The sequence below is a fragment of the Mesoplodon mirus genome (assembly GCF_964341445.2).
Source record: "Mesoplodon mirus genome assembly, chromosome: 2".
NCBI lineage: Eukaryota > Metazoa > Chordata > Mammalia > Artiodactyla > Ziphiidae > Mesoplodon > Mesoplodon mirus.
This window is the reverse complement of record NC_138977.1, coordinates 147,908,617-147,933,765: the sequence shown is the minus strand read 5'-3', so window position 1 is coordinate 147,933,765 and position 25,149 is coordinate 147,908,617.

Genomic DNA, 25,149 nt, shown 5'->3' with positions numbered 1-25,149 from the left:
TTAGGCCTTCTTTAATTTCTTTCAACAATGTTTTGAAGTTGTCAGAGTATACTTAGCACTTATTTTATTTTTCCTAAGTATTCTTCTTAATGCTATGGTAAATATTTTTTAAAATTTCATTTTTGGATTGTACATTGCTGGTATAGAGAATACAACTGATTTTTTGTAGATTGATCTGTAAACTAGATGAACTTGTTTATTAGTTTGAATAACTTTTATGTGGATTCCATAGGATTTTCTATATATAAGATCATTTCATCTGCAAATATAGTTTTTCTTATTTGAATGCCTTTTATTTCTTTTCCTTGCCTATTTGTCCTGGCTAAAACATCCAGTACAATGTTGAATATAAGTGACAAGAGAAGGTTTCATTGTCTTGTTCCTAACTTAGGGGGAAAGCATTGAGTCCTTCACCATCAAGTAAGATATTAGTTGTGGGGTTTTCATAACTATCATTTATCAGGTTGAAAAAGTTCCTTCAAATCTCAGTTTGTTGATTTTGTATCATGAAAGAGTACTGGATTTTGTCAAATACTTCTACATCTATTGAAATGAATAAGAAACAAACTGTGCAATTAAAGGGAAAATAAAATGGAGTTATCCCACTATCAAAATGTAATTTGCATTAAATCTGAAATCAGACATTGGCCCAATACAAGAAAGGAAGGGCCTTTTCTAGGGAGCCATGTCTAACAGGATCAAAGTTTCCCAAAGAATGGTTCACCTCTGTGTTATAAACCTGTAGTTCTTAAATCACTAGTTTAAATGATAATGTGTGAGATCCATGCGAATGTGATTTGACAATTTGACACATTGTCTTCACATATAATACGAACCAAATGTTTTCTTGATGAAAGAAAATTACTATTACCTGCTATCTTCTGTAATTTTAGTAACCAAGAAATGCTAAGATAAATCAGAAATGGACACAATGTATGTTTTAAAACATTTTCTTTCACAAAGATCTTTGATATTTTGTCTCCCTCTCACACATTGTTTGCAAATACACACACACACACACAAAGCCAGACACCATCACAGCTTACTTTTATATACTTTGTTATTTTTATATACTTTGTTCCTGCCTATCACATCATAGGAGCTGATACGTGTTTGGAAGGATGATGAAATTTCAATTATTTCATTGTACTACCCCTAAGGGAAATTATTTTTTCTGCCTCTTTTATTAAATATTCTGGGCATAACAAAACACTTTTCTTTCCACAAGGACTCACTGTATTATTCGACATTTTTGTAATTAAAAACACTGCAATATACTCCCAAGGAAGCTATGTTGCATTGCTGGCCCTTCAATTTTTTAAGAGTATATAAAGACAGATCATTTTCCTCTCTACCATTTAACAAAATCATAATGAGAAATATCCAATAGCAATGTTAAGTGACATGAGTTTGATGCCTTCTGTAGATGTCAGAAACTAGTCCCATTATTTTACAAACATAATAAATGCCTCTTAACATCACACCTTAAAATGTTCAATAATTCCTACAATGGTTATGACATGAAAGGCTTAAATATGTTTAATTAATTCAATAAAAGGAAGTAAACTTATGAGGAAAATATCTCTGAAAATTAATATCTCATTTTCAAGTTAGGAGCACAAATAAAAAAATCCTAATATATGGGTTCCCTTTGCATGTCTCATACCCCTGAACTGTCATTCAAATAATTGTTAATTACCACATGTACATATATATGCATATGTACATAATATTGTATATCTATATCTACATATATCTATATAAAAATGTGTGTTTGTCAGAAATAGAAGCAAGCCAGTGCATTTAATGCCTAAGCTACCAACTCTGAATATTTTGCTGAGATCCAGTTGGGGTATGTTTTTATATTTTAGGTTTATATTTAGAGTCTACATAATTTGTTGAGTGTTTTAGAAAATGACTGATTTTCTTTTCTAGTTTTTCCCCATTTCAGCTTAGTCAATAGAAGAACATTTAATTATAGCAGTTTTTTTATCCAAGTCAACCTAACACTTTTTTTCAGAAGAAAATTGGAAATTTAAAATGTAAATAAATTTAAAACATCTTTTAAATTTTTCTACTGATAGAGTAAAAGAAATCCATGATTCTGACAGAGTTGCATAAAAAGAGCAAAGGAATGTCTTTTCCTAGGTTTAAAAAAAAAGACTATAAAATTTCACAGGGAATTCCCTGGGGGTCCAGTGGTTAGGATTCCTCACTTCCACTGCTGGGGGACAGGGTTCAGTCCCTGGTTGGTGAACTAAGTTCCCACAAGCTGCATGGTGTGGCCAAAAAAATAATTTTTTTACAAAGTAATTAATTTTAAGTTCTTACTATGTCATTTGTTTATCACTTATTTCTTTGCACTTATGTAAAAGAGAATATATTCAAAGAAATATCATATCACATTATTACATGCCTTGAGATATATAATTGTCATGTTTAATTGATCTAGAAAAAATGCATGTATCACTTTACAATTCCATAGTTTGCATTGTGATAATGGCTCTATGTGAAATTTTTAATCAACTTTTCACTGCAAAACAAAGCAGCTCTCCCCTTGTTCCAGTAAAGTCACATGTGCATTTTCTTTCAACCCAAAATATGTGAATAGCAGCTGAACTATTTTAGTTAGCATTCTGCGTGTTAACACATAGTTTTGATGAAAGAATACATTCCCTGTAGCATAATGAACAATTTGAGCATAGTTGTAAATTAGTTGCCTTTAAAATATCAATAAATTATAACTGAATTGAAGACTTTGGCTCCAGGACAAAATCCTACCTGTGATCTTTCAGTGCTGACCATAGAAAACTACAAAGGCTTTTTCTGACATGCTTCATGGGGAAAGCTGCCCTCCCTACACCAAAAATGGTGCACAGACAATGCATTGTAGTCTCTGAAGAGAGTTGGACTCAGGTCCACCTTGCTGGCCATTTTCTTGTGCAATTGCATTCCTAGCCCTGACATCTCCATTCAGAGACCTCTGTTAATGGCCCACCCCTGAGAGCTTCCTCAGGTGCTTCTGTTGAGACCTCCTTATAGCGGGAAAGGAAGGGCACTCAAGAGACTTTTTTCCATTCTGAGTCATTACTCATCACTTCTCTACTCCTAGCTCTTCTCCTTGCCCCTGAGTCCATAAAATGCAGGAATCCTTTGTTCAGAACTCCCTCAGCCATGACACCATGCCACCCACCCTGATCTGTTTTGATATATTTCACCAATACCCAGCACTCTTCCATAGGGAAGAATTGGACACGGGGAGAGTTAGAACTTTCTCTATTTAGTCTCTTGCTACAAGTGATTAAAGGCTTGACTGTTACATTCATTTTGGTTTGTTGTCTTAATCACTACTCTGACACACCTGCCAGATGAGCTCTCTCCAGTTCAGCCCAGTTTTTAACATGTTTATTCTGTCTCTATTTACATAGAGCAGAACAGACCAATTTAATATACCTAGGATGCAAAACTTCTCAGGCTTCTTCTTACAGGCACAAAAGAATGTCATTCATAAGTCAAACCCTGAGCCCAGTTTTTCACATGCAAATTAGGTCAGATTTATCAGTTCACTGAGTCAATTGCTCCCAGGCTTAGGTTTCGTATATTAAAATGGTCAAGAAAATTAAACTGATTTCAAAATTAAATCATAACCCATGGGATAAAATTGAATATACTTTCTAGAGTAAGAGTACTAAGTTGGACTTCCCTGGTGGCAACAGTGGTTAGGAATCCGCCTGCCAATGCAGGGGACACGGGTTCGAGCCCTGGTCCTGGAAGATCCCATATGCCGCGGAGCAATTAAGCCGGTGCACCACAACTACTCATCCTGTGCTCTAGAGCCCCCAAGCCACAACTACTGAGTCCATGTGCCACAACTACTGAAACCCGCACGCCTAGAGCCCATGCTCTGCAACAAGAGAAGCCACCACAATGAGAAGCCCACATGCCACAACTAGAGATAGCCTGCGTGCAACAATGAAGACCCAATGCAGCCAAAAGTAAAAAATATAAATAAATAAATAAATTTATTTAAAAAAATGTTCTAAGTAGCAGTTAGTTGAGTCATCTCAGGCAGGGTGCTTTCTCTAGGAGTCCAGCTGATAACAAAGGCCTATGAATAATATCTCATGAAATTAACTTTAAAATGCACAATCTGTAAAATGTAATTATCATATTGCCCGGCACATAATTGGTGGTTATTGAATTTTGGTATTTTAATCAAAATAATTAGTTTTATTAGAGTCATACTCAAATCACGTTATTTTGCTTTATTCTTGCTGTCATATATCTGAGTAGGTTCCTTGTGTCTTCATAACATTGAGATCATTATAATTATTTCCTTTTCTCTCCATTCATTCAACTAGAGACTTTATTAAATAAATGATTTTTGAGCTCTTTCTATACACCAGATGCTGAGTAAGGCAATGTGCATACAAAGATACACTCAACTTTGTGGCAGACAAAGACACAAAAACACCATAACAGTATAATATTTTAACTTAGTAATGGAAACATGCATGGATGCACCTAATCTAACAATATTTGAGCCTTTATCATACGCATTACATTGTGCAAAGTGCTCTGGGGAATGTAGCTGATAGATAACAGCAACTATCAGGTGGCCTTTTTCTTTTTTCTTTGAGAAAAGAAAATTGGAGTAGAAGTCCGTTCTGTTCATAGAAAAGTAGCTTGTATGAGACTTACCACTCATCCAAAAGCAATAATAAAAAATGTAAACAATATAAAAGCAATTATTTTAAGGGACTGTAGAGCAACCAAAGGCAGAATCATGGCAAAAAATGAAACAGACTATGTGTAAAGGGTTCAATAATGTCCTCCCAAACTATCCAGGATGTCAGAATATGACCTTATTTGAAAATATTGTATAACTACATTAATCACCATGAAGATCTTCATATTGTTCTTTAATAATCACACACATTTCTCTCCACCCTATCCCCCCCCCTTTTTTTCACATCTTTATTGGAGTATAATTGCTTTACAATGGTGTGTTAGTTTCTGCTTTATAACAAAGTGAATCAGCTATATATATATAGCTGATATATCCCCTTATCTCCTCCCTCTTGTACCTCCCTCCCACCCTTCCTACCCCACCCCACTAGGTGGTCACAAGGCACCAAGCTGATCTCCCTGTGCTATGCGGCTGCTTCCCACTAGCTATCTATTTTATATTTGTAGTGTATATATGTCCATGCCACTCTCTCACTTCATCCCAGCATACCTTTCCCCCTCCCCGTGGCCTCAAGTCCATTCTCAACATCTGTGTATTTATTCCTGTCCTGCCCCTAGGTTCTTCAGAACCTTTTTTTTTTCTTAGATTCCATATATATGCATTAGCATATGGTATTTGTTTTTCTCTTTCTGACTTGCTTCACTCTGTATGACACACTCTAGGTCCAACCACCTCACTACAAATAACTCACTTTCATTTCCTTTTTATGGCTGAATAATATTCCATTGTATATATGTGCCACATCCTTATCCATACATCTGTCGATGGACACTTAGGTTGCTTCCATGTCCTGGCTCTTGTAAATAGAGCTGCAGTGAGTATTGTGGTACATGACTCTTATTGAACTATGGTTTTCTCAGTGTATATACCCAGTAGTGGGATTGCTGGGTCATATGGTAGTTCTATTTATAGTTTTTTAAGGAACCTCCATACTGTTCTCCATAGTGACTGCATCAATTTACATTCCCACCAACAGTGAAAGAGGGTTCCCTTTTCTCCACACCCTCTCCAGCATTTATTGTTTGTAGATTGTTTGGTGATGGCCATTCTGACTGCTGTGAGGTGATACCTCATTGTAGTTTTGATTTGAATTTCTCTAATGATTAGTGTTGTTGAGCATTCTTTCATGTGTTTGTTGGCAGTCTGTATATCTTCTTTGGAGAAATGTCAATTTAGATCTTCTGCCCATGTTTGGATTGACTTGTTTGTTTTTTTTTTTTTTTGATATGAGCTGCATGAGCTGCTTGTAAATTTTGGAGATTAATCCTTTGTCAGTTGCTTCTTTTGCAAATATTTTCTCCCATTCTGAGGGTTGTCTTTTGGTCTTGTTTATGGTTTCCTTTGCTGTGCAAAAGCTTTTAAGTTTCATTAGGTCCCATCTGTTTATTTTTGTTTTTATTTCCATTTGTCGAGGAGGTGGGTCAAAAAGGACCTTGCTGTGACCTATGTCATAGAGGGTTCTGCCTATGTTTTCCTCTAAGAGTTTTATAATGTCTGACCTTACATTTAGGTCTTTAATCCATTTTGAGTTTATTTTTGTGTATGGTGTTAGGGAGTATTCTAATTTCATTCTTTTACATGTAGCTGTCCAGTTTTTCCAGCACCACTTATTGAAGAGGCTGTCTTTTCTCCATTGTGTATTTTTGCCTCCTTTATCAAAAATAAGGTGACCATATGTGCATGGGTTTATCTCTGGGCCTTCTATCCTGTTCCATTGATCTATCTTTCTGTTTTTGTGCCAGTACCATACTGTCTTGATTACTGTAGCTTTGTAGTATAGTGAAGTCTGGGAGCCTGTTTCCTCCAGCTCCGTTTTTCTTTTTCAAGATTGCTTTGGCTATTCGGGGTCTTTTGTGTTTCCATACAAATTGTGAAATTTTTTGTTTAATTCTGTGAAAAATGCCATTGGTAGTTTGATAGGGATTGCATTGAATCTGTAGATTGCTTTGGGTTGTATGGTCATTTTCCCAATGTTGACTCTTCCAATCCAAGAACATGGTATACCTCTCCAACTGTTTGTATCATCTTTAAGTTCTTTCATCAGTGTCTTATACTTTTCTGCATACAGGTGTTTTGTCTCCTAAGTTAGGTTTATTCCTAGGTATTTTATTCTTTCTGTTGTAGTGGTAAATGGGTGTGTTTCCTTAATTTCCTTTTCAGATTTTTCATCATTAGTGTATAGGAATGCCAGAGATTTCTGTGCATTAATTTTGTATCCTGCCATTTTACCAGATTCATTGATTAGCTCTTGTAGTTTTCTGGTAGCATCTTTAGGATTCTCTATGTATAGCAGCATGTCATCTGCAAACAGTGACAGCTTTACTTCTTATTTTCTGATTGGGATTCCTTTTATTTCTTTTTCTACTCTGATTGCTGTGGCTAAAACTTCCAAAACTATGTTGAATAATAGTGGTATGAGTGGACAGCCTTGTCTTGTTCCTGATCTTAGAGTAAATGCCTTCAGTTTTTCACCATTGAGAACAATGTTGGCTGTGGGTTTGTCATATATGGCCTTTATTATGTTGAAGTAAGTTCCCTCTATGCCTACTTTCTGGAGGGTGTTTCTCATAAATGGGTGTTGAATTTTGTCGAAGCTTTTTCTGCATCGATTGAGATGATCATATGGTTTTTCCCTTTCAACTTGTTAATATGGTGTATCACATTGATTGATTTGCATATATTGAAGAATTCTTGCATTCCTAGGATAAACCCCACTTGATCATGGTGTATGATCCTTTTAATGTGCTGTTGGATTCTGTTTGCCAGTAGTTTGTTGAGGATTTCTGCATCTATGTTCATTAGTGATATTGTCCTGTGGTTTTCTTTCTTTGTGACATCTTTGTCTGGTTTTAGTGTCAGGGTGATGGAGGCCTCATAGAATGAGTTTGGGAAGTTCCTCCTTCTGCTGTATTTTGGAAGAGCTTGAGAAGGATAGGCGTTAGCTTATGTTTGATATAATTAGCCTGTGAAGCCATCTGGTCCTGGGCTTTTGTTTGTTGGAAGATTTTAAATCACAGTCTCAATTTCAGTGCTTGTGATTCTTCTGTTTATATTTTCTATTTCTTCCTGGTTAAGTCTCGAAAGGTTGTGCTTTTCTAAGAATTTGTCCATTTCTTCCAGGTTGTCCGTATTATTCTCATATAGTTGCTTGTAGTAATCTCTCATGATCGTTTATATTTCTGCAGTGTCAGTTGTTACTTCTCCTTTTTCATTTCTAATTCTATTGATTTGAGTCTTCTCCCCCTTCTTAACCCCTGGGAAACCCTAGGCTTTTAATAATCTCCAAGTACATTTTAACATACCCCCAATCTAAATAATCAATGGAATGAAGATTTTGAAGATATCCATTGTAAGAGGCATAGAGTAGCTTAGTCATACTATGTGTGTGTCCACAACTCTTATTTCAGACATGGTATATTCATATTTGGAGAGTCATCAATTAAGATGTGAAAACTGTAATCAGCATGTATTAACATTAGTGGAAATTGGGAATTTTCTGGCTGTCCAGTGGTTAGGACTCCACACTTTCATTCTGAGTGCCCAGATTCAATCCCTGGTTGGGAACTAAGATCCCGCAAGCCAGTGGCACGGCCCAAAAAAGTAATGGAAATAATATACATTTTCTGGAAAGCAGCATAGCATTGTGAATAAAATTATTTACATGTGATCTAAAACTTCTGCTACTTTGTTCTTAAGTCATAATCAGATGCTATATCCAGAAATACCCTTTCATGATATTCACTGACAAGTGATATATAAGAATAAAGAACAAGAAAATCCTGTGTGTATAAATAAAAGAAGGTCAGATAAGATAAGTTCTATTCTTGAAGACTGACTGAGTAACTTGGATAATAATAATAATAATAGTAATAATAACCTAAACAAGTCTTATTTAGAAGTATAGTGAGCTGGTTTTGAATCATGGCTCAACCAGTTGTTAATATGTTGACACATAATTTCTCCAAACTTCAATTTTATTTTCTCTGGAAGATGAATAATAATAATAGATCCTATGAGCTGTTTGTTTATTAATTAAATTAGTAAGGAAGTTAATGAGGTTTCTGATATACATTAACTGTACATTACATGTTGCTTTTTATTATCTGTTCTCTCAAAAGATAATGACGTTTCACTAGATCGTGTGTGTGTGTGTGTGTGTGTGTGTGTGTGTGTGTATGGTTGTGTAATCTGAGAGAAAGAAATGGACAGGCAGGAACAGAGATGATAATGATATATACCAAAAAATAATCATGGTTAACTTGAGGTTATGGATTTAACTAGTATAAAATTAAAATTTTTTTCAAAATTTTATTTATTTGCCAAGGCTTTTGATAGTTTATCTGTTTATTTTGTAATTAGAATAAAACTTTATTTAAAAATAAATTAGACACCATATGTTTTCTAGGAAGTATGTTTGATGAAACAGTAATAAGGTCATATGAGGAAAACAAACTATCTGCTGTTCTTCCAAATGAAGATAGGTCAGAGTTCACAAGCTCTTTCAGGGATGGCATTCTTAAAACTTTGAGCACAGAGACCTTTTACTGGGATACTTTTTGAATGTGAAAGAGAAAGTCATAGTTTTTAAATGTCTTTCATAAAGGCTCTCTTGTGGCTTACATCAATGTTACCTAACTTCTTTTTTATCATTCACAAAGAGGGGAAGAAGGTAGAAAAGATTTAATGTAACCTGTTGGAAATCTCTGCTTTGAGAAACCATGAATCAATTTGTTCCAGTTCTGTGTGGAGACAGATTTTCATACCAAGAACACCAGGAACTAAAGTGCTTCCTACAAGAAAAATTTTTGAAATGTTTCTGACCTACCTGATTTTTATTCTATAAAAATTAATTTGTTTTTTAAATCTTCATAACTAAATATGACTCCAGAAATCCTTTCCATTCCTCCATAATATAGGTTCATTTGGTTGGAGTCAGAAGTTTCTAAGTGCAAAGACTGGATACCCAAATGTATCGAAGAGACAAACAAAAGATAATGATGTTCTAATATACTGACTAAGCAACTGTTAAAATTCAGTTTTATTTCTTGGATGGAATACTTAGCCTAGAGATTGTCTGAATGAGAAAACATGGAAAACAAATATTAAGGTGGTACTATTAAACAAAGCCTCGTTGACAATCATATTAAAAGTCAGAGTTAATCAGTGCATCAAAATTAAGAATCATAACCCTAGCCTCACTTTAATATCAAGGAAGCAAATATAAAAATATAATGGTGGAAAAAGATATACCATACTAGCACTAAGGAAAAATCTAGAGTAGCAATATCAATAGTAAAAATCTAGACTTTAGACAAAGACTATTACCAGGGATAAAACAATATATGACGTTACAATAAAGGGATCAATTCATCAAGAAGGCATAGTGTTCTTAAATGTGTATGTACCTGACAACAGAACTTCAAAAAAGAAAAAAAATGTCACAGAACTTAAAGAAAAATAGAAAAATTCCCAACTATAGTTGTAGAGTTTACATTCCTCTCTCAGTAATTGATAAACCCAACAGACAGAAAAGCAGTCTATTTTTTTCAGAGGGTCAAACTTTTAATTCTTTTAAAATACTATAAAAATAAATTAAAACTACTCAGATATGTACAAAATTTCACTTTTGAAAGTAATCTATAAAAGTTAATTGTTTAAAAAAATTAAGAACATCTGACACAGTACTATGAAATTGGCTTTCTCAATGTAAAGTAATAGTAATTTACAATTGCTGGTTATAGTTGATTTTCTAGGCTTATTTATACATGTTATTGTGGGCAGATACATAAAGGAGTTTCTTTTATTTTAGAGTTATCTTCAGTTTTATTCATTTCATCAAATAATCTTGATTTTTTCCCTTTGCAAATCTTTTGACATGAGGACATGGCATATTAAGTGCAAAATCAACTTTGATGTTATTCTTCCTTCTGAGTCACAGGTTAGAAAGGCAACATGGTTTATCCTTTTCCAGGAATGGATATTCAAAAAATTCTAATCAGTTTACCTGAAGGAAATGAATTCATGCTTTTAGGAGCAGGCACAAATTAATTGTCTAAAACATGGGCAGATATGTATCAGATAGTATCATGTCCACTGCATTTCTCTTATTAACCCTATCATGTAGAAGCAAATTGATCCAGGCATCTGAAAGGAAATTCAGCAGAGAAATGGATCCAGAGAAAGAATAAAGCAAACCATGGACAGAGTACATTTACCTCTATATAAGGCTGTCATGCCATGGAAAGCCGCATTTTCACTTTTCAGGCTGACCTTATAAATATTTCATTTTTATGATCAAAATTAAATTTTTTCTCCAAAGGCCAAACTAGTGGTTATGGTTACCAGTGGAGACAGGGAAGGGGGGAGGCCAAGATAGGAATAGAGGATTAAGAGATACAAACTACTATGTATAAAATAAATAAGTAACAAGGATATATTATAGAGCACAGAGAAATATAGCCATTATTTTGTAATAACTTTAAATGGAGTATAATCTATAAAAATACTGAATCAGTATGTTGTACAACAGAAAATAATATATTATAAGTCAACTATACTTCAATTTTTTAAAATTAATTAATAATTAAAAATAAAGTATCCAATGTTCTTTTTGTTTATCTTCATGATGCTTTCTCCCTTATTTTCTGTTATCCACTTCGGCATCAACTTGTGTGCATTTACTACCTCTGGTAGCTATTTTAGTTTTAATTTAATTGCATCATACTTGTTTTCTGCTTCTATTTTCAGACATGTAAGATCCTCCATATTTCTTTTTATTGCTCCATATTTTTGTCAACCAATTTCATTTTGAATGTATGTTTTTATATTTTGCTCTTTTTATAGACTCAAGCAGCATTATCCAACAACTTGACCTAATTGATTTTTTTTACATACACCAATAAACAATAGCAGAAGGCAACTTATTTAGAGGGGGCGTTGTATAGAAATATAGCCATTTTATTTATCTTAACAACTCATTTTGAGATATTTTTGACATATGAAAGTTTTATATATTTAAAGTGTATAGCTTGGTGTTTTGATATATGTATACACTGTGAAAAGATCATCTCAATCATGTTCAATAACTTATCCATCACCTCCACATAGTTCCCCTTGTGTGTATGTTGAGATTTAATTGAAGATCTATTCTCTTAGCAAATATCAAGTATACAATTCAGTATCGTTAACTATCATCACCATGCTGTACAGTATTATATCTCCAGAACTCATTCATCTTGCATAACTGAAAATTTTCACCATTTGGTCAACACCTTCTCATTTCCCCTTTCCCTCCTCCCCTACTATACCCCTAGCAACCACCATTCTACTCTCTGCTTCTACGTGTTTTATTATTTTAGATTCCACATATAACATAATTTGTCTTTCTGTGTCTGGCTTATTTCACTTAGCATAAAGTCCTCCAGTTTCATTCATGTTGTCAAAAATGGCAATATTTCCTTCTTTTTATGGCCGAATAATATACCATTGCATTTATACACTAAGATTTCTTTTTTCACTATTTGTTGATAGACACTTAGGTTGTTTCCATATCATGGCTATTATAAATAATGCTGCAATGAATATGAGAGTGCAGATATCTCCTTGAGATATTGACTGTTTCCTTTGGCTACATATCCAGAAGTGGAATTGCTAGATCATATGATAGTTCTATTTGTAATTTTTTGAGGAACCTCCATACTGTATTCTAAAATGGTTATACCAGTTTATATTCCCATCAACAGTATACCAGGGTTCCTTTTCCTGCACATTCTCACCAACACTTGTTGTCTTTTGTATTTTTAGTAATAGCCATTCTAACAAGTATGAGGTGATATCTCACTATGGCTTTGATTTGCATTTCCCTGATGATTAGTGACTTTGAGTATTTTTCATATATCTGTTGACCATATGTATATCTTCTTTGAAGAAATGTCTATTCAGATGCCCAAATTTTTAATCAGGTGTTTTATTTTTTTGTAGGAGTTCCTTATGTATATCAGATATTAGCTCCTTATGAGATATCTGGGTTGCTAATATTTTCTCCCATACTATAGATTGCCTTTCATTTTGTTGAGTGTTTCTTTGTTGTGCATAAACTTTTTTAGATGCAATCCCACTTGTTGTTGTTGTTATTGTTTCCTTTTGTTGCCTGTGCTTTTGGTGTCATATCAAAAAAAACTATTGCTCAAGGCCAATGTCAAGAGGCTTACCCCCTTTGTTTTCTTCTAGCAGTATACAGTTTCAAGTTTTATGTTTGTCTTTCATGCATTTTGAGTTGATTTTTGTATATGGTGTGAGATAATGGTCTAATTTCATGTTTTTGCATGGGGTATCCAGTTTTCTCAATGCCAATCATTGAAGAGATGTCATTTTTCATTGTGTGTTCTTGGCAACCTTGTTGAAGATCAGTTGACCATAAATGTGTAGGTTTATTTCTAGGTTCTCTAATCTGTTGCACTGATGTAGATATCTGTTTTTATGCCAGTACCACACTGTTTTAATTAATAATATAGATTTATAATATATTTTGAAATCAGAGAGCATGATGCCTCTAGCTTTGTTCTTCTTGTGAAAGTTTGCTTTGGCTCTTCAACGTCTTTGTGGTTCCATATAAATTTTAGATAGCTTTGTTCTATTTCTGTAAAGAATTCCATTGGGATATTGATAGGAATTTCACTGAATCTGTAGGTTACTTTAGGTAGTATGGACATTTTAACAATATTTTTTCAATTAGTGAACACAGGATGTTTTTCCATTTATGTCTCTTCTATAACTTCCTTCATCAATGTTTTATAGTTTTCAGTGTACAGAGGTTACTTTTAAAATGCACATGGAAAATTCACCAAAATTGACCATGTATTGTGCCATAATATAGTATTAATAAATTTATAGATATAAAATCATTAAGGATATACAAAAATTAAACATTATCAACCAACTTTACATAATTCACTTTTATGAAATAGTTCAACTCACAAAAACAGAATGCACATTCTTTTCAAGTTTAAATGGTAGAAAAACCATATGATAGTACATAACAGAAGTCTCAATACATTTAAATGAATTGAAATCACACAAATTAAAATAAGTTGAAATTAAATAAAAGAAAGATACACAAAAATCACCAAATATGTGGAAGTTTAAAAACATGATTTTGAATAACTAAGGGGTCAGATAAGGCATCACAAGGTAAATCAGAAAATAATTTGAAATAAGTGGAAATGAATATAAAATTTATTCAGATTTATGGGATACAATGAAAGCAAGTGCTTAGATGAAATTTTACAGAATTAAATGCTTATATTGTATAAGAAGAAAAGCTGTAATCAATTATATAAGCTTACACCTTATATCTAGAGACATAAAAGCTATCTAGATAGATTAAAAAATTGAAGAGGAAAAATGTATCATTGTTATATCGTTATCACTAGAGACATTAAAAGGATAATAGGGAAATATTAAGAACATCTTTATGTCAGTAAGTACAACAACTTAGATGAAACAAATAAATTCCTGGAAAGGCACAAATTATATTCACAGACTCATGAAGAAACAGAAATTCTGGGTAGTTTTAAATCTAACAAATTCATAACTAGATATTTCACCACAAAGAAAAATCCAAGTCCTCATGGCTTTACTAGTGAATTCTATCAAACATTTAAGAAGTAAATTATACCAATCCTGCCCAAATTGTTCATAGAATAGAGGAGAAATAAAGATCTTCCCAATAATCAGTAAGGCCAACATTACCCTGATATTAAAGTCAGAAGAAGAAAACAAAAAACAAAAAACAAACAAACAAAAAAAACGAGACCACAAGGAAAAAAACTTCACCCCAACATTCCTTATAAACATAATATCAACTAAGAAAATTCTGTAATATAAGAAAATGATAATACATAAAGTAGGGTTTATTCTAGAAAAGAAAAACAGTAACAGAAGAAGAAAGACAATTTAAGAAACAAAACGTAGACTGGTGATCACTAGAGGCTAGAGATGGGGGAAATGGGGAGGTGTTGTTCCATGTGTGTAAAGTTTCAGTTGTACAGATGCATAAGTTCTAGAGACGTGCTCTACAACATACTACCTATAGTTACCAATGTGCTATCGAGTACTTAAAACAGTTGTTAAGAAGGTAGATTTCATTTTGTGTTCTTACCACACAAAAACATAAACCACACCAATAAACAAACAAACAAAACTAAAGGGGCCCTAGGAAAATTTTGGAGATGATGGATATTGTTTTTTTTTACAATGATTGTAGTGATGGTTTCACAGGTGTGTGCATATGTCCACACTCACTGCATTGTATACATTAAATATGTGCAGATTTTTATAAATCAATTGTACTGCAATAAAGCTGTTTTTTTTTTAAAAAGAGTGATGACTTCTCTAAGTTACATGCTTAAAGGTTTTTAAAAAATTCTGAGAAATTAAGGTAATAAAGTCGCAGAGATAAGTTTCCAAGTCTTTGGGTTGAATGTTGAGCTTCCACATTGGATCATTGGATATCTGTACATGATAGATGGACACAGTGAACAGTATTGTTGGAAAAAGGAAGAAAAAGACATGTATTGTTGATCCAAGGGTTGTGCAAATGATAAATACAATAATTAAACCAGCCTCATGAAAATTATATTCTCTGGAATGTTATTTTAGATGGGAATAATATTTTTGTCATCACATACTCTAAACATAAACATAATTATGATTATAGCATTGCAATTAATGGATCTTGTCACATTACTTTTTATTCAAATTTCATAGTTCACTGGGCAATTGTCCTAATAACAGTAAACAATTTTTCATTTTTTAAAAATTTCATTTAACTTTATTATTTTTTAAATTATTTTTTATTGCAGTATAGTTGCTTTACAATGTTGAGTTAGTTTCTACTGTACAGCAAAATGAATCAGCCATACATATACATATATCCCCTCCCTTTTGGACTTCCTTCCCATTCAGGTCACCACAGTGCATTAAGTAGAGTTCCCTGTGCTATACAGTATGTTCTCATTAGTTACCTATTTTATACCTAGTATCAATAGTGTATACGTGTCAATCACAATCTCCCAATTCCTACGACCCCCTTATTCTCCCCCTTGGTATCTGTACATTTGTTCTCTATGTCTGTGTCTCTATTTCTGCTTTGCAAATAGAATCATCTATACCATTTTTCTAGATTCCACATATATGCATTAATATACAAGATTTTTCTCTTTCTGACTTACTTTACTCTGTATGACAGTCTCTAGGTCCATCTACATCTCTACAAATGGCCAAATTTTGTTTCTTTGTATGGCTGAGTAATATTCCATTGTATAGGTGTACCACATCTTCTTTATCCATTCATCTGTCAGTGGACATTTATGTTTCTTCCATGTCCTGGCTATTGTAAATAGTACTGCTATGAACATTTGGGTGCATGTATCTTTTTGAATTATGGTTTTCTCTGGGTATATGCCCAGTAGTGAGATTGCTGGGTCATATGGTAGTTCTATCATTAGCTTTTTAAGGGAACTCCATACTGTTCTCCATAGTTGCTGTATCAATTTACACTCCCACCAACAGTGCATGAGGGTTCCCTTTTCTCCACACCCTCTCCAGCATTTATTTTTTGTAGATTTTTTGATGATGACCATTCTGCTCAGTGTGAAGTGATACCTCATTGTAGTTTTGATTTGCATTTCTCTAATAATTAGTGCTGTTGAGCATCTTTTCATGTGTTTGTTTGCCATCTGTATGTCTTCTTTGGAGAAATGTCTATTTAGGTCTTCCACCTATTTTTTGACTGGGTTGTTTGTTGTTTTGATATTGAGCTGCATGAGCTGTTTGTATATTTTGGAGATTAATCCCTTGTTGGTTGCTTCAGTTGCAAATCAAAGTGTTTACTTAAAAAATCAAAAGGAAAGTATCTGATATAACTTCACTTAGTTAATGCATGATTTTTGCCTTTCTATCCTCCCTTAAAAAATACACCAATAGCAGAAATTAAATGATTGTAGTACATCTTCAGTTTTACTCTTTCAGTGCTATAATTATTAATATACTAGCTGGCAGGAACATGTTTGCTAAGTTATTGTACTGTCTTCTCCATTGCAGACTGTCTTTGATGTATACTGCTTTCCTGAAGAAAATGGTTGCCATGTGTTCAATGAACTTCCTTCTGGTGATCTTACACCTCCTTTGTTTACAACTTTTTTCATGCTTTCATTTGTCACTTAATCCTTTCAAACCACAAAGAGGATTGTGTACTACCCCTTTATTTTTTGCCTGTTATTTTGACATGGGTTATTAGCCCTGTCACTTAGACAATGAGAAACATAACAACTGTGAAGTTTACTGAACTCAGAATCATTTTCTATATTACTTTCAGCAGTTTCTATTAAAAGTCTGTCTGATGTCTGTTGGAAAGAAATAATAAATTCTCATGGAAAAATAATTGAACTGTTACAAAGAGGACACAATTATGGAATACATTACCATTAATTCCTTTCTTATTTCCAAAGTTCACAATCATTTCAGAGATACTTGTTAGAATGATGTATATGTTTAATTTCATCCAAATTAACCTAAAAGAAGTTTGAAATCCTTACAGTACATTGAGAATTTAATTCTGCAAAAGAGTTGTGATATACATTAGAAACTCCTGCTTTATAAAATGAAAATACTTTTAATTATTGGATTCATATTATTGATGTGGAGCTGCATATATCTTCATTATGTCATGAAAACACTGAGTACTTTGCTTCTCCATCCCATTGGCAGTTCCATCAGCTTCCTATAATGTACATCTCCAGTCAGGCAGCCAGAGGAGATCAATGTGTGAAATAACAAGGACTTCTTAGGATCGTAAACCAGCTCTCTTGAGCACCATTACTACATTTTTCTCCTGTAACAAGGAAGTTATGAATACCAGTGTTATGACTGGATAAGCCAGGAAAAATCTCTCTCTCAAGTCTTAAACCGAACAGTTTACACAACTTCTGCATTGCCAAATTCTATGTCCTGCCAGTATTTTGTCTTTTGGCCAGAGGCCTGTGCCAAACCAATTTAGTATATTTTAATTCTGAGCATTCTTATGTCACTTTCCTTGATTTATTACTCATTTGCTTAAGGAAGTCTAGGTATCAAAATTTTCATACATACATTCTCAAATTGCAGCATTCTCTTTGTGTAACTAGATGTTTAGAAAAGATCTGTGTCCCCTTCCATGGTTTAGAGTTTTGCCTTAAACTACTGAACAAACCAAGGACTATATTTCTTGTTCCTTGTTTCTAAGTAGGGTGACTTGTTCTTACAATGAAGTGTAAGCATCAGAAATGTCTATTTTCTATCTGAAGATGGTAAGGTGTGGATTTGTCTTCTTGTTATTCCTTTTTGTGCCCACTGGATGTTGATGAAAAATCTGCAAGCCACATATTTAAGATATTAGAAATTCTGAAATCCCATCCCCAAATAACTGTGTGAAATATAGCTCATTAAGTTTCTACCACTCCTGCTACAGAACAGGGGCACCTGTTTCTGATTTTAGTTAAGGGTGAAATAAATTTTTGTTGTACTAAGTCACAAAAAATTAGAGATTAAAATCAATATCTTGTTTTAAATGAGCTAATACAGTAATAAAATTATTTGTTACTAATATATCCCTATTATTATTATTGTTGTTATTTATAGTATTATTATTTTATTCAGTAGACAGTAATATGGGGTTACTGTCATATCTTTGATGATTCGGTAGAGAAACTTAATTAATTCTTGCCTCTATTTGCTAATCTCAGTAAATCAGATTCCATTAATGTAAAGATCTAAACATTTGGAAAGTTTGTGTTGGCATTTAATTTCTGAAAAATTGAAAAATAAGACTTTTCAAAGAAAGCGTTTGCTGAGCAAATATCGTAAAATAGCATAGGTGTAAACTTCACTGCAAAAGCAAGATATTTGGAGAACTTTAGCAATATAATCTTACAAAGTATAGAGAAGTCAAATTCCAATATTAGCTGGGACTAGTTTTGAGTTTTAACTTCTACTATTGGATGGGTTATAAGAACAAGTCACTTTATTTCTGTCTTTTGTTATTTGATAAGAAATATATTAACTGTGCCTTCCTATGAAATGCTGTTATGAAAATTAATAGGGATAACTTGTTTAAAGTGTTTAGCAAAGTGGCTGGCACATATTATAGTCCATAAATATTACTGTTAACATTTTATTATTAATAATAATAATTTTATGCAAATAGATAATGTAATTTAAAAATAATCTATGTTTCCACTTACAGTGCTCAACTTACTTCTTAGAAATATTTCATTAGTAATTCAAATTGCTATAAACATTTGGAAGTAGTAAACTTTTACCTCTTTAAACTTCCCTAAAGCCAATTTCCTAAAAACAGTTTTCCTAATTACTATTTTACTAAAATCCAACACACTTGTGAATGTATATGTATCTATAAATACATATACCAAAACACATGTATGTATTTTTGAATTTTAGTTCCATTTAAAATCCCTTCTTTGAAGGAGGTAGTAAATGACAGAGAGAATATACAAAAGTGGATGAAACATGGTATTTGCTGTTATATGCCAAAGAATATAGTGAGAACATGTTAATTATTGATTTAGGTAATTGATTAATCTTGAAAAGATACATGAAGAAATTATAATAGAGGTAAAAATTCCTTTGGGAAATGTAGTCATGTGTAGTAAATAACAGAGTAAATAAACTGAGATCTAGACTTAGACTTATGTTTATATAAGTTTAGATTTGTCATATTTTACATGATATTTTAAGAACTAACATATAAGTAAGCATCACAATTATTACCATTCAGAAATAACATCATCAACATTGCAAATATATCTGCAACATATTCAGTAAAAAAAATTGCTTTAAAGATATTGTATCTTTGGAAGTACTTATTAAAACATATCTCCTTGTTGTTACCTTAATTTCTACATCAAGTTCTATAAGTAATGAAAAATTTGTCAATACTAATCAATGTATTTTTTTCTTGTAGGCATCTTTTTAGAATATCTCTAGTCCATTTATCAGAAAGACTTTCTTTTCCCCAATAAATTTGCCTTAGCATCTATGTTGAAACACATTGATCATATGTGTGTAGGTCCATTTTTCTCCCCCTCATTCCTTGCATTAATCTATATTGAATATTTTATTGGCTTGTTGGTTATATACTTTTTATTATTGTTAAAGTTTATGTTAGTAATGAAAACTAGTATTCTTGGCTTACCAAGGCCTTTCTAACATTTTACTTCTGCTTTCTGTTTATCCAGCTAGCATGCAGTTGTTTCTTGGTATTTGAATTCTGTATGTATTTTAAATTCCATAGGATATCATTGTTTTATATGTCAGTATCTATCTAGATTTTCCCTAATATTTAGTCATTGTAATTTTTTTAATTCTTTCATCCAAGTTGAGCTTCTTTTCTGAGTTCATTTTCCATTTTTTTCTGAAGGATGCTTTGATGTTTTTCAATTTTGGTGAAGTTCTTCTATTAAAATTCTTTCAGTGTTTGTTTCATTCTTGAAAGAATACTATCAAAGGACACAAAATTATAGGTCAGGAGGGTTTTTCTTTCAGCTCTTTGAAAGGTTATACTCTATTGCCTTTTGGTCTGCATTGTTTTCATAGAAAAATAATCTCTTTTATCTGTTGCCTCTTTGAAGGTAACCTCCCTTTATTCCTTGGCTGCCTTAAGGTTTTTCTCTTTACTTTGATTTTCTACAGTTTTACAATGATGTGCCTCAATGTGATTTTATTCTTATTCCTGTGGTTCATAGGGCTTCTTCTTTTTAGCTCTATTGTTAATATCAGAAAATTCTCAATCATTATCCTTTCAAACATTTCTCTACCCCAGTCGTTCCCTCATCTCTTTCTGAAAATTCAATGAAAAAATATTTTAGACTTTCTCATTTTATTGTTTTTTGTCTCTTATCAGGATCAAATGTTGCATTTAGTTGCCACAGCTCTAATTTTTAGTTTAATCTAGAAACTTGACCTCTCTGGCAGGAAGGAGCTTCTGAAATCTTTGCTAAGCTTTTTAACATCACATCTCTAGCTTTCCCCTATGTTTCTCAGAGTCTCAGCCTACACATGAACAAGTTTTGGAGTCAGTTATGGTTTTAAGGAGAATTTGTGCAGGGATTTCAGGATTCACCCCTTTAAGTCTCCCTCCCCAATTTCCTGCCATTCTGATAGTTCAAACACAAATCCTTTGCTCCTTAGTTCGTTATCTTTACTGTATCAATATCCTGGTTATGACATTGAACTATGATTTGCAAGATGCTACCATTCTGGGAAACAGATTAAAGGTACACAAGCTCTCTCTGTATAATGTCTTACAACTGCATGTAAATCTACAAGTATCTCAACATAAAAAACAGCACAAAAGTTTAATTTAAAAAAAAATCTTGAGGGGAGAGTCCATGCCAGAATATCTTCAGACTGTGGTCCGTTATTTTCATTAAAAAGAAAAATTCCCAGATTATTCTGATATATAACAAAATTTATGAACCACTGAATAATGTTGATGAAAAATTATTTTGAACTTAACCAAATTTAAACAGGCATATAGTACAATCATTTGATTAACTAGAAAACACCTTATATAGTTTTGTTTGTTTGTTTTTCTCTATGCAGAATGCATATATGTAAACCCTGTAGACACAATGATCCCTGCAGGATTTGTGTATAGCTCAGAATACTCGGTGTTGATCTTGCTCAAAATGAAGTCAATGTGAATAAAGATTTCTGAGATGTGGAGGGGAGGAGATATTAAACCCTTGTTTTATCATGTAAATTCTGCAGAGAGCCTTGGCTAAACCCCAGATACACCAGGGAAGGTTAGAGATATACCAGGGTGTGAGGATGTGTTATTTTACTTTAAAAAAAGAAAGAAAGAAAAAAGGAAAGGAAGAACAGGAAAGAAGCTGGATTTGGAACCAGTTATCTCTGAAGAATTTAATGTTTCTTTTATTGGTTTCTGGAAAGGAAAGAGCTCCATCCTATTATATTGGAATAAATATTTTTAAAAATTTATTTTATATTGGAGTAAAGTTTACAATACTGTGTTAGTTTCAGGTGTACAGCAAAGTGATTCAGTTATACATACATACATATCCATTCTTTTTCAGATTTTTTTCCTATATAGGTTATTACAGAATATTGAGTAGAATTCCCTATGCTATACAGTAGGTTCTTATTGATTATCTATTTCATATATAATAGTGTGTATATGTTAATCCCAAACTCCTAATTTATCCCCCTCCCCACCTTTCCCCTTTGGTAACCATAATTTTGTTTTCTAAGTCTTTGAGTCTGTTTCTCTTTTGTAAATAAGTTCATTTGTATCATGTTTTTAGATTCCACATATAAGCGATATCATATGATATTTGTCTTCCTCTGTCTGACTTACTTCACTTAGTATGACAATCTCTGGGTCCATTCATGTTGCTGCAAATGGCATTACTTCACTCTTTGTTATGACTCAGTAATATCCTATTATATATACGTACCACATATTCTTTATCCATTCCTCTGTTGATGGGCATTTAGTTTGCTTCCATGCCCTGGCTATTGTAAATAGTGCTGCAATGAACATTGGGGTGCACGCATCTTTCAGAATTACTGTTTCCTCCGGATATATGCCCAGGAGTAGGATTGCTGTATCATATGGTAGTTCTATTTTTAGTTTTTAAAAGAACCTCCATACTGTTCTCCATAGTGGTTGTACCAATTTACAGAATAAATAATATTTACTTATTCAAAACCTTAAGTAAAGGAGACATTGAGAACATAGCCTCCCTCTGCAGGACAGCTAAATGAAATTTAATTAGAGTGCAAATTAACTGGAAGGCACTAAAATTGGTATATAACATTTAGGCATGTATTACAGTGTTTGAGACTAAGACTAACAGAATTCATGTAGAAGATGTTTAAGCAGAATGGTTGACATTTAAAAAGAGGGGTGGGGAGGGGATCAAAAAATTGCAAAACAAAACAAGATAACCAGGTTTTAAAATATAAATAACAGATAAAAATTGTTGTAGGATAAATAAATAGCAAAAACAAGATATTTCTATATAGGACACAATTTTGTATACAGTTGAATTAAGTAATAACATTTGCATTTTCATGAAGTTCCAAAGAGAAAAAATGCTATTATAAATTTGATATTTGTCAAATAAATTAGATATAAAAGAATTAATGATGAAAAATAAGAAATTAATAAATATTATATTTATAAGAAATATCTCAAATGGTAAATCGTGCACCTAGATAATACACCTTTAAATCAAATTAGAGCATGAGAAAGCATTGATCCATATTAGGTAACAATGAAAGTATCAATTCCTAAAAATAAAACTTGGTAATTATTTCATACTATAATAGACATATAATTTAAAATGAAAATATTAAAATAACCCTTTTATTAAATAATACAAAATTCAAAGGAAAAGTCAAGTTTATAATATAATCAATTAATGGAAATTTAAAAATAACCCTGCATTATTAAATAACATAAATCTCAAAGGGGAAGTCAAGTTTGTAATAAAACAATATCATGGAAATAATTTCAATATGAAAATACTTATCAAACCTAAGATAACTTAGTTACTTTCTGAAGATAAATGCATTATCTTAAGTGTCATTGGTATTGAAATTTTAAATAATATTGATTAAAGCCTTTTGGGTAGTTTTGTTTTTCAAATACACTATTCCATTTTGTGGTGGGTATTAACAGAGGAAAAGAGATATTGATATTCCTTCACCTCATGCTAGACTGTGGGCTGGGATATCAGGGAAAGTGGACTAATTCTCCACATCAGATTTATTGGGGTCAGTACTGGATTCTGTATGAGAAGTCTGACTATCTAGTCTTTCATAGTTTTTGAGAAATCATGGATACCAAAATGAGTAGGAAGGATCTCCCAGTCACCATGCACAACTTATTCCCAGAAGATGCTTTTAGAATTGTTTGGCCCTCAAACATTTCTCCAACTTCAGCATGTAGACTATGCTCGATCCCATAAAGTAACAATGGCCTTATTAAGTTGAAAATTAGATTGACTGATTTCACAGTTGGTAACTGTGAAAATTATTCTAATTAATCACCCTCTCAACCCAAACACACACATCACCAAATCTTCAGACTTTTGTCATGACTTCTAAGGATCCAACTGTCTTCAGCATTTTTCTCATGTGCAAACTTTAGATAACTTTCCCAATCTTTTATGTTGTGGTGCAAAGAAACATGACAATAAATAATTTTAGACCCTGAATGTTTCAAAAACATCATAAGCTAAGCAGAAAGCATGTGAGATGCAAAAGTGGGAAAGAGAAATGTGAAGTAAAAAATAATAAAGTACTCTTTACTCCCAAACAATTAACTTTATTTTCTGGAACACAGTACTTCCCCAAACTAACTAATTTCAATAATATTTTCCAACTCACCTTGCTTGAAGGACACTGGCTTGCAGCTCCTCTAATCCATTTCTCTTCTTCATAGTCATGTATAATTGAGTTTCCAGGCTCTTGGAAAATCACACAAGGCCACATAACTGTTCTATTTGATGTAAGGCTTGTTAAACTATGTCACATCTAAATAACTATGCTCTTCTTATTTTCATCCAAGTGCAGATGAGGAAAGCCATCTTGGGACAGCTGAGTCATAAACTAGAAGGATCTAGTTCTTTGTGAATTATGATTCATAATGAATGAATTTATGACTCTTTATAAATCAGCAATTAGAGGAAAACTGCCTGCTGATCAGAAACACTATTTTGGGGTTTATGTGAGAGTATAATAAAATCCTATTATTCTAATTTGTTTGAACAAATGTAACTTTGTGTTTGTAGGTTACAACATTTAGCATTACCATAACTATTATACTGGGCCAACCTAATTACTATATGAAACCACTGTTTTCTTTTTTGTTTTGAAATGAGTTAATTGCCTCAAGTGTAAAATGTCTTTGAGATTATTGGTATTATTGGCAATAGGTTAATATAAATTATAGTTTGAAAAAAAATGAAGGCGAGGCAAAAAAATTTAAATGCCACATAAATGTTTATAGACCACATACGTAAATGTTGATGGCTATATAGCATACTTGTTGAAATTTGCTGATGCAAACTAAAAAGAAGAACCATTTATGTATGCATAGGGGAAGAAATTTTTGCACATTTTATCCTGAAAATAGGAGAATATTTGCAAAAAATATAGTCTTTATTATATACTAATAAATTAGCTGTTAGAAAATTCCAGTTTAATCAGACAACAGCTTTAAAATAAGTTAAAGGAAGAACTATTTTCCCATTTGAAACGTTTGCAGTTTTACAGCAAAATTCATGCTTTATATTTTCCACATGTTAAAATAA